The sequence below is a fragment of the Emydura macquarii genome, unplaced genomic scaffold (assembly GCF_026122565.2).
Source record: "Emydura macquarii macquarii isolate MOO-44397 ecotype Brisbane River unplaced genomic scaffold, CSIRO-AGI_Emac_v2 contig_1348, whole genome shotgun sequence".
Taxonomy (NCBI): domain Eukaryota; kingdom Metazoa; phylum Chordata; order Testudines; family Chelidae; genus Emydura; species Emydura macquarii.
This window is the reverse complement of record NW_027131485.1, coordinates 7471885-7483953: the sequence shown is the minus strand read 5'-3', so window position 1 is coordinate 7483953 and position 12069 is coordinate 7471885.

Here is a 12069-nt window from a genome sequence, read left to right as displayed (position 1 = left end):
AGAAGGAGAATGGATAATTACAACAGCACCATTCTAGAACTATGTTTAAGGCTTTCTCTATTCCTAATTTTTTCCAAGGGTGTAGATCTCTGCCATAAAAAATGTGTTTCAATGTGAAAGCTGGAAAAACCCAAGAGAGGAAAATTCCTAGTGATTGTCCAAAAAAAAAAAAAAAAAAAAAAAAAAAAAGTAAAAGTTCAGCTGGTTTTGAATGATGTGCATTAAGGTAAAAAGTAAATGTATCATTCTAAATTGATTCCACTCCTCCAATACTTATACAGGTTAAAAGCTGCCTTTTTTTACACTAATGATTTCCAAACCTTTTATTGTGTTTACTCACATTAACACACTCGGACAGTACAGTACACAGAACAGTGTTGTGCAATGGTTGCTAAGCTCTGCCTTTTTTTTTTTTTTAAATTGTAACCATAAAATCTTGTCACAGCACACCCCAGTCAGCAATAGTGCCTAACTAGAGATGAACCAGTCCTTGGCCAGATGATGGGCTATAAATGCACTGGCCCATGCAAACAGTACACAGATGCACCGCCCCAGCATGAGAACACATGGGGCCATGAGAACTTCCTGGGCCTGATTCACCCCTCGCTGATGCCAGTGGAGTTTTGGTTGATTTACACCACTGAAAATGGGAGGAGAATCAGTCCCATTGTGCTTGAGGCAGGTTAAATACCCCCATGAGTACACAGGCCAGGCCTTTGGAATAATTCTGGGTGCATTTCCACATAAGGGCAGCTTTGATAATTGGTGGGGTGGGGTGGGCTAGATCAGGGCAGAACCAACACCCAGCCCCTCTCCATGGGCTGGGGCCAACATGTAGCCAACAGTAAATTCAGAGTCCTTGCTCTCCCTGGGACTGCACAGTGTTCTGCAGGTGTGATGGCCGCTGTGTTGACCAGCACATGGGGGATTGAATCAGGAACCTTTGATGCTAAGAGCACAAGCCTGCCAGGCTCCTCAGCAGACAGCTATAACAGATGCACATCCTCTGTGATACTGGCACTTCATCCACATGGGCCTGGGGGTGATAGAGGGATTTGTGGGGAGGTGGAAAGGGACTTTGTGCCCTTCTCCCCCCTCAAGCACCCTCATTCAGAGCCACTCTGGCTCTGGTTCTGCATACCTTACACCTTTCACCCATAATGTGGCCCTTTAAGAAACCCCCTCAATAGGACAGTGTCCAAGGCATGATTTACAAGTCAGGATGGGTTGGACAGACCAAATCTGAGTGGCACTGCAACCCCATGTGCCAGATCACAATGCCTGGAGCAGGGGCCGGGCCCAGCCCCATGAGACAAGAGCCATTGCTGCTGGGTGAGTTTCTCTATGTGATCTGTCATTTTGTCATTTTATTTTGTGTGACTTCATATTAGTAAAGAACATGGGGCTCTACAATCGCTATCCTTGCCCACAGTGGCTGCTTGCAGGATGTGTATTCCCCCCCCTCCCCCAAGGGAATAGGGAGGGGGCAGGGTCATTGCTCTTCTAACCTTCCTCCTCCTTTCCCCCATACTTGCCCACAGAGCTAGCTGGACATGATGAATGGCAGGAATGAAGAGAAACAGGCTGCAATAATGAATGGTGCAGTGTACGCAATCCCCTTGTGCTAGGGTGAAAAATGAGGATGGGGAGTGGGAGGTAATAGGTGCCTATATGAGACAAAGCCCTGAATATCAGGACTGTCCCTATAAAGTTGGGACATCTGGACACCCTATCTTATGGACCAGGGAGATATGGTATGGCATCATGTAATTTATTTAGGGCTTTTGCTAAATACAACAGTCTAACCTCTGCATTCAGCAATCAGTGTTCCTGCAAATCACAGCATGTAAAAGCACAAGGCGGTGGGAAGCAGCAGTGATCTGATGACCCCTTTCCATGCAGAACAGAAGGAAGGATATTTAGCATTAGCAAGCAGCCTTGTCAGAAATACCTAGAAAATGTGGGGTTTGTGTGTGTCAATTACAGACTAGGGAAATAATGGGGAGAAACTAAAATAAATCAATTTTTGAAAAAGAAATGGGGTGGGGAGGGAAATTTAATGGCACTGATGATGCTACATTAGTCAGTTATATTTAAAAAGCCAAGTAATCTTAGAATGTCAGTCCAACATACCATCATAACAAACAAATAAATTCAGGGGCAAAGGGAAGTTTGTGTTGCTAAGGTGACAAAAAGCAATTAGTCTCCTGTCACAACTTGCTTAGATTTTTACAAACACACCATTTGTGGAGGGTTGAGTGGAAAATGGCCAGCATATTTTCCTGGATAGCACCATGCAAAGGAAAAGGACAATCAACAAAGGCAAAGAGGCATTTAGTAGTCATTTCCACGGACTGCTAAACCTTTCCTGTCCCACCTGTAAAGAGATGTGTTTGCTGCAATACTGTTTAGATGTGGTGTAAGGCAATCACATATACTGTAACTGACACCTCTGATGGGTACGTTATGGTACAAGGTTTTCATATCCTTGGTAGCATCCCAGGTGTGGCACAAGCTCAGGAGAAATAGCTACACGCACTTCACTCACTAGGTCCTCTATGCTGTGGCCCCTGACAGGTTCCCAGTAAGCACCCACACATGCACAGCTAGGATACGATCACTTACTATGGCAGGCAGGAGGTAAAAGGTGCAAATACCTTAGATACTATGGCTTTGTCAGTTACTATAGGCCAGCAGTTCCCCAAGTGGGGTCACTTCATCAGCAGATGAGGTCACAGCAATCCCAAGTGTGCAGAGGACACCATTTTACAAAATGGCCTCCTCAGCACAGCATGACCTCACACTCACCATATGCATGAGGTCACATCGCATGGAGGATGCTATTTTCCTCTACAAACCGGCACCTTCCATGCAGCATGACCTCGCACACACTGTATGTGTGGGAGATTGTGCAGTCCGGAGGACACCATTTTGTAAAGCAAAATGGCGTCCTCCTTGCGGCGTGACCTTGCATGTACAGTGCATGTGAGGTCACACTGCAGGGAGGACACCATTTTTAAACTGCAACTTCCATGCTGCCTGGAGCAATGGGAAACAACACATCTGAAAATGGGATCATGCAGGGAAAATGTTTGGGAGCCGCTTCCATAGGCTATCACAGTTGTTCCTCAGGTAATTATGGCCTTTTGGCTCCTCTGGTTAGGTTCTGGCCACTCCCTCTTGCTCTCCCTCTACAGGGGACAATTAAGTAAATAGCTGATAAATCTCACTGGCCAAGTGTTCTCACTGGGGGCCTCTGCATTACCTGTCGATCAGCCAGCTGCAGTGGCTGTTACCCTTGTAGCCTTCCGCTGCTGGTCCCCAGACCCAAAGCCTCAGAAGCTTGCTCAGCTCCCCCTTTCTGGCCCCAGCTCTCAAGCTGTCCACCATTGCAAATGCAAAAGCTCTCATCTTCCTAGCCTATGGCCCCTCCAGTCGCTCCTAGGGGAGAGAAGAAAAGCATGGAATCTGCTGCAAGGAATTTAAGGCAAATAAGAAGGAATTGATCGTGTGAATTACACGTCCAGTCAAAACACCTGGAATTCTGAATACTTGCCGCAAACCTCTAGTGAGCAAACTATACACCAGGAACTATGTACAGAAATTTGGTGAATCATTTTGAACAAGTCAGTCTAAGAAAATTGTAATATGGTCATGGACAATGAACAAAACAGAAAAAAAAAAGGGGGGGGGAAGGGGAAGAGAAGTCACTGAATCAAATGATTTGTTACAAATTATTCACCCAGAACCAATCTTAGTGCTAAAGTGTACTACTCTGAAGCTGTATTATTCTGCTGTGTGATGGAACATATTTAAGACCATTACAAGATCTTGTGCACAGCTTAATTAGGCCAAATGAGAAAATGATAATCAACCAGCAGCTCAAAAAAGCATGCAAACAAGCAACTCCCTCTCCGCCACACAAAAAAATTCATCATTTCGTGACAAAACCCTAAAAACTGGATTTTTGAGTTGGGACAATGAGAATTTTGAAACTTAACAAAAATGAACAATCCAGCATTCTGAGGTGGAAAACAAAACCCACCAGCTCACTTTCACAGGAGCTAGACTGCTTTTAGCTACAATACATATGGGATTTGGGAACCTGCTCATCACTGAGGTTAATAAAATAAAACAAAGCGCTGGCTGAGCAGAATTGTTATTGCCAGGCAATCCTGTGAGGAGCTCAGCAAGTCAGACACATATTAGAGAGGGGCTCATGACACAAAGACTTCTTTCAGATGCACGCCATAAGACTAAGAAATATCTGTCATGCTTAGCTAGAGAAACCACGATGTAATGAAAGTGTGATCATGAGGTGATGATAAGAATGTGATTGGAAGTTGATGTGTTGTTAATGCTTAATTTAGAGGTGGGAAACTTTTTTTTTTTGTCTGTACCATCTGCCTCCCTGGAAACCGAAGTAACAAGGCACAAGATACCAGACTGTTTTTGTAACCAGTGTATTCAAGCTACAGAGGAGCAAGGAGCATAAAGGCCACATAAATCAAAAAAGCAATATCGCTGTGACCGAGTGAGTGATAACCTGGTCAATAGCATAAATCAATAGAAATAGAGAAAACGCTAGATGCTTCTCTAGTTTGTGCATTAAAGTTCAAATGCTGTGCATCTGCAAAGCGCATCCTTTTGCTCAAGGCTGACAAATGTATCCATTGCCATAGGCTCTGTTTTGCCAAACTCTCCACACAAGTACCAAGAAGAAATTGTGGGGTTGTTTATTCTTTTAACCTTGATGCTTACATTCTTGGTATTGAGTACACAGCCATAATGACAGGTACAGAGTCAAACATAAGAACGGTCATACTATGGTCCATGCTGCAGGCCGGCACAGTTCTGTTGAGGTCAGTACAGCCACGCCAATTTACTGTAGAGAGGCTCTGGCCTGCAGTGTTCTTAAGGAGAACAGGAAATGAAGCATAAATTAACATGTCTGTCAGAAGCACAGAAGATAGCGTGGCTGATAGAAGGAGGCAGAGCGATGTGGCTGCAATAATCTCTGGATTAAAAAAGGAGATAATGCTTACTTTAAAATTATTGTGCTCACATAGTCACCATTTCCCAAACAGGCTCTTTCTTTCTCTTTTCTGAGGGATAAAAGGGACAGAGAGTAGAAGCGAATTTACATCAGTCGAGAGAAAACCAGCGTGGACTGTGATACCAGGCTCAGCAGGACAAATTTAAACTTCTGCCTTCATAGCAGTCCCCCTGAGATGAGCATCTGAGTTCTGCTGGGCAGTTTGAAAGATTTGCTTTCCTTATCTTGTTTCAGCAGAGTGTAGGTGCACCAGGCACAAAAAGCAAAATGCACTAAAAGGCAACACAAATGTTTCACTCTTTTAAACAAATAGATCAAACATCCAGGTTTACACAAGTATGTATAAACAAAAAGTACACAAGGTGCTGACTGTGTCAGGTCTCCAAGCGGGTCTGCTAGCATGTGAATCAAAAGGAGAATCCATTTGGGAAGGTAGAGGGTTAATTCTGTGTATTGAAATATCGTTTCTTTCTTTTTGTGTTTTTACTCTTGTATAGAACAATTAAAAATGGGCTGGGTTCGTTGCAAGGTCCCTGTGGGTAACCTGGGCAGAGGATTCAGCAGAAGTTTGTAGGACCAGACGACGGGCTCACAATCTGTCCTGTGAGGGGCCTACAGGTGGCTAACGCTGCCCTGGAAGTGAACAGTACCAGAAGGGAACAGATGTGGGCCAGGCAAGCAATGTGCTGATTCAACACATTATTGCTGCAGCTTCCCTTGCAGAGATTATTGCTACCACACCAGTGGCCTGCCTGAGAGAAATCACTGCTACAAATCAGTAGGTGAAATCCTGACCCTATAGAGCAGTATTGCCATTGACTTCAATGGGGTCAAGATTTCACCCAATAAATGTCTGATCTAAAGTCAATAGGATTCCTTCCACTGACTTCAGTGGGCTTTAGATCAGGCCCTCTGAGCACCAATTGCCCATTGCTTACGCTTCAGCCACGGGAAACCAGCTTGCACCAGTTTACAGAGAAAGCCATTCAAACTGGCCCTACCCTGTTGAATCTTTTCCTACTTGCCAGCAACATTCTTCCCAGTTGTGCCCAAGGCTAAGGTGAGCATGCGAGTTTCCATTTTGAACGTGTAACTCTAGAATTATCAATACATCTCGCGCAGAGTGAAGCCTGGCAGACTTGGTTACTCGTGCAACAAACTGTATGTCTCACAGAATTATTGGAATATCAGTTGCTTTTAAGAATTCCTTTTGAGGCAGATGTAGAGCTTGTCTACATGAATCCTTAGTTCACAGCAAGCTCAGGTATGAAGCTATCCCTTGGTAGCTTGCTATGCAGTAAGTCTGTGTGGACAATGCTGAGTCTAACAGCTCCTTAGTGTCCTTTGATCTACTCCTGTTTTAAGGCATGGTTGATCAAAGTGCACTAAGGAACTGCTGGTGCTCATCAGCTGGGTCCACATGGACACTTTGTGCGTGGCAGGCAAGTACAGGAGGGACTAAAACCCTAGCTTGCCACAGGTGAAATGTCCATGTAGGTAGGTCCTTACTCAGGCCAGGATGGCACTATGATTTAGGGTATATCTACCCTAGAACTGGAAGTGTAACTTCCAACTCAGGTAGATATATGCTTGCTAGCTCTGATTGAGTTAGTGTGCTAAAATAGCAGTGTAGACCCTATGGTGCAAGCAACAAGGTGGGCTAGGAACACGAGTACATATCTAGGGTCGGGACAGCTAGATCATCTGCTGATTGTGCCACAATGGCTACACTTCTATTCACTGACAAACAGACAGGATGGGCTACAAGGAAAGATCAGTGTTAAAGTTAGTGCAAAAAAAGCTTCAGCGGAAACATTTTCCACTGAAGGATATGATTCTATTGAAGTTGAAATGCTTCATGAAATCACGTCAATTTCAGTGAAATTTCATTTAGGAGAAAAACTTGGAAAAAAAATTTCAATAATGTTGAAATGTCCATTTTTGTCATTTTTGGAATGAAATGTTTCAGAAGAAAAAAATCAAAACAACTTAATTTTTTTAAATTTTGTATTAAATTAGATTATAATAGAATATGCAATTTTAAAGAACATAAATCAAAATGAAACATGATTGATCTAAAACTATTTTTTTAATATTCTTTTGCAGAGAATTTCCAAATTTGACGGGGGGAAGGAGGTTGTTTTGAACTGGAACAAAGCCAAATTTCAAAATCTCAAATTTTTTGAGGGACTGGATTTTTTGTCCTCAATTCTGCTCTAGGCACTATGTACTTTGGAGTATTAGCTCTCCCCTGAGAAATTGAAATTATGAACCTGAATCTAGAAACAGAAGGGACCCCAGTGTGCTACGTCACAGACTTCATTCTGAGAACTTGAGGCTGAACGCTGGCTGACTCCAGGGCTGAAATTGGCCCAGGTTGTCAAGAGATATTCCACCGCCACCATAAATTCCACAGTACTAATTCCCATTATTCAATTTTCTGGATGTATTAAATCTCTTTTCCCTCTCTGTAACTAAGCTCACAGAATAGCTTCACCAGACCTTCCAAGGGCTTTGAGTGATACGCTGAAATGTTTAACAGCTTTAATTTTCTACAGGTTTCTCTTTGGTAAACGATAGGACATTATAGCAACAAAGCCGGGGATAATACACGCTCCTGGGACTCAAGTGAACTGGGTTCTCATTCCTGGCTGTGATACTGACCTGAGGCAAATCTCTGCTCCCCTTTCCCTGCCCGCTATTTCTGTACATAGATTAAAAATTCTTTGGACCGGGGAGTGTCTCTTACTGTGCATTTGTTCAGAGGCTATGCACTATTGTAATAAAATTAAAACTCAGTGGCCCAAATGTATCCCTGGTGGAATTCCACTGAGTCAATAGAGGAACCAGGGCCACAGCTGGCCTATATTTTTAAAGAAAACAAAAAGTTCCTTCTCTAGTTAACTTACTGGATGGAAAGTCTGCCGCTTTCTGAAATCATCTTACCTCTGTCTTCTTGCCTGAGACATGAGACAACTGGTTTCTAGTGGTGGCTAAGGAGCAGGATGGATGTCTCCCTGCTCACAAGAGATGCCATAAGAAATCTTGAGGGAACAGAGAGGTCACAGAGAGGAACCAGAGCTGGTTCCTTTCTGCCCTGGGGATTGCCTACTGCACATTGGATATCTGGCCTTCCCACTTCTCAGATCTTCTGTTCCGTTGATGAAACCCAGCCTGTCTACATATTAACCGAGTATCTTACATGTGTATCCTTCTTCCAGTGTCACTGCTGGACAAGTTCTCCTGCGATGCTGTAAGTGGAGGTACTAGCACAGAATTTATCCTACATGTCCAAAAAGGAAATAAAATTGACTAATCACCTACAGGAGATGAATGGCACCCTCTCTATCACTTTAAATCCAAACTCACTGCACAGGCTGTGCACTGAAAGACAGATAGGCTTGCTGCTTAAGTAGTGCAATAGCACCTCTAAAACCCAAACCATGATATTTTTCTGTGGGCTGATTCAATTCCATCACACTTTAAACAGTTTCCTCCTCAAGTCCTCTGACACATCCTGCAATTGACCTGCAGTTTGATCCTAGGGCCAGATTAAAACAATCCAGGGCCAACGTGCACCAGCACATGGGGCTTTCTGTGGCTCTGCCCTCGCAGCCTCACCCGTATGCCATGGCCTTTCCCCCACACCTGGAATAACAATGGCCCTGGAGGCACTCTCCATCCCAGCAGCAACAGGAGAGGTGATCTGCTCTTAAAAACAGCAGGTGTGGCAGCCGGGGGCCCCTCTACTCCACACAGAGGGTGGGAAGACAACAGGGGGATCCTCAGTATTTAGCCAGTGTAAGTGGATGGGCTGGGTTGACCGCACTCTTCTCCTCCTACCACACAGAGTCCTCTGTTGGGAATCATTGGAAGCCTCCCCCCTCCCCCCCCCAGAGCAGGAGAATTTCGAGTTAATACCCTACTGAGATGCATGAGGCAGTTCAGCCACACTCAGAGCTATTGTTTCAGCTCTCTGCAGACTCAGGCAGATGTGGCTGCATTGGATCATGTTTTCAATCTTCTCTTCGCAACCATGAGGGCTATGATTTTCTTTTACATGAAAGGTGAGATTCTGTCCTCCTCCTGTGTCTCCAAAATGTAGGGGCCTAAGACTTACAGCAGTCTCTGAAACTGTTTATGAAATACACTAGAGAAAGCTTTCTTTTCTTCTTGTATTTGGAACAGGGCCACTAATTTCACATCATTAATTTAATGGTGATTGTATATCAGCATAATTGAGATAATGCCATGTTAATAGTTAAGGTTATGGGGACAGCAGGTTAATTGATGTGTTGTCACTTTAACTTCTTTTTCATTTGTGTTGTTTATTAGAGTGCAGGGAAATTTAAATAGAATAATTGAAGCATTTGAATAATTAACTGAAGTAGGATTTTGGTGTAAATACACCTGCTGATATTTTGTCAGAAGGGTTTCTCAGTGAAGGATTTATTTAAATGCAAACTACTCGATGTCTTAGAAGAATATTCTGTATGATGGGTTGGGGGCATCACATATTGTAGCATGCACCCACCATACCATAATTTATCCTCAAGAGAGAAGGCCTCAGTAGAGACTCCAGGGGCCAAATCCATCCCCAGATCCAAACTCATCATCAACATTATATTTTAAAAAGAAGGCACTAGGAACACCTGGTAATCCGGGAGCAGCAACAGAGATACCTGCTTAGGCTACAGACCATACTGGCAAAGGATGGATCTGTACTAGGCATAGCAGGCCCAGCCCCCATTTTCCCCATTACTGCCCACCTCTATTTCCTTCTTTCAACCACATCCACATCTACATCAGGTGCAGAGAAAGCAGAGAGACCACAGCATCTGTGATCATCAAGAGAAAGGGAGGCAGATCTGAGCATTATCCATACACTGATGATTCTGCACCTTATGATGTCTCCCAGTTGCATCTAGAGGTCACGTATACACATTGAACAGAAGATGTGACACAATCCGAATAGATAGCTTCTTTCCTTATTTGCAATCTGATCTGTAGAAAAAATGGCTAAGCCCATCAGTAAAAGAAACATGCATAAACCGCCTTTGATATACAAACACAGACACCCTACCCCATCCTGTCCCAAAAATAGCAACATATACTGGAGAGATGAACTAACACATTACAAAAACTAATTACAAAGAAGGGTTCAAAACTACACGTGAGCTCAAATGTTCTTTAGTTTGTGTTCCTCTTGTAGTGCTGTGAAAAGAGGAAGGGGACTGAGAAGTGGAAAAAAGCAGTGGAAAAAATAAGATGAATATAGAGCAGAGAGGAAAAGCAAATTCAGAGAGAGTGAACAAAAGAGATCGGAGAGCTAGAAAGAAAAAAAATCTGACGAAAAAAGTCAATGTTGTGTAATATACAAAACACACCATTTACTTGGTATATATATACACACAGTAACAGTGCCTCCAAATACTACAAAAACAGTAACTCAGGTTGTAACACTTACTATTCACTATTCACAAACCTCCATGATTGTTTGCCCAAATGCTTGGGGATGTATTGTTCTGCATATAAATACCTACATCACAGGTGTATAAAGGCGTTTGTGCCTGAGCAAGAGCATTCACCATTCAGCGTTGTTTATTCTCCTGTTTAAAAAAATGTCAGTCATCCATTCAGGGAGCAGCTACAATAGCATGTGACTTGGGAGGTGATCAATCACATGCCACCACTAGCAAGTAGTCCAAGTAAACAGCTTGCAAACCCCTCACAGGTTGAAACTGGTTCAGGTAAATTATGCAGTGAAAGCTTACAAACAAAGCCATTTGTAGGAGAGTGTTGTGAGTGATTCACATACTGGGGGGGAAAGGGGCTAAATTCATAAGATGATTTATTTGCAATGAATAATTCAACCAACTCTTAATATTAAAGTACCTAATGCACCCTTGACACAGTACTGAAAAGAAGATAAATCATAGATTGAACCTCTTGTGCCAGTGTATATTTTGGTAGATTCTTCCATTCCCAACACATAACATAAATTTCCACCGAGCTAAAAAAAACATGATTTTTTTAAAAAGTTGAATCTCCTACCAGGGAGAGAAAGATGTTAAAATTATAACGGGAAACAGTGAGGTCACAATAATTTTGCAAGCATTAAAAAAGCAAATTTAGGAGGTTCACAATATCTCAGTCTACCCAAGGTTCATCATTCCTAATTTACAATCAAAAAGAATCAAAAGGATGTTCAATCAGATTTAAGAGAAAAAAAATGCTATAGAACCTTAGATTGTCAGTGTATCAAACATAATGATTTTTCCATTAGACGTGTATCAAACAGAGGTAGCAACACACACAGTGCAGCGTTCTTAAGATAAGGTTCACATAGGGGACACAAATAACTACTTACAACAAGGAACATTAAAATGACAGTGACACACACCCCCCTCTGTAGTGATCACTATTATTGGCTACTTAAGGGATGGTTTAAGAAATGATCTGTGAATTTAATTTTTAATTAAGCCTGGAGCCCTAAAGGCCTTTTGTGTTCAAGCATGGAAAAAAAAATAATCAATTTTTGGTGAGGGAGCGGTCTAGTAGAATCTAATAGGCTTGGGTAATGTATCGAGAGGCTTTTAATAATCAGTCACCCAGTCCAACGGAAGAAAGTCTAAAACCCAATTTCAGATCAAAAAGCTCCGTAAAGTGGAACAGATAGTCACCATTGCTCAAGTCTCTGAAAACTACTGCTTTCAGCTCTGATACTGATATTATTTAGAGAATAGATGGTCCACTCTAAAGTGGAGAACGTTACAGGGAAACCCTTACATTCTGCTCCAACAAACTTCAAAAGGAGCTATCCCCACATGAGTTAACAGTTGCAGAAATTCTAACTAACTTTGGTAGAGCTAGTTCAACTTGGCCAGGAGGCTTTAAATGAATAAATAAATGATAATCATCAAAATGTACTATGTGGGGAGGATGGGGGAGAGGAAACTAATGGGTAAAATTCTCTGCACTGATGTGCAATGCAGATCTGCAGTGTATATCAG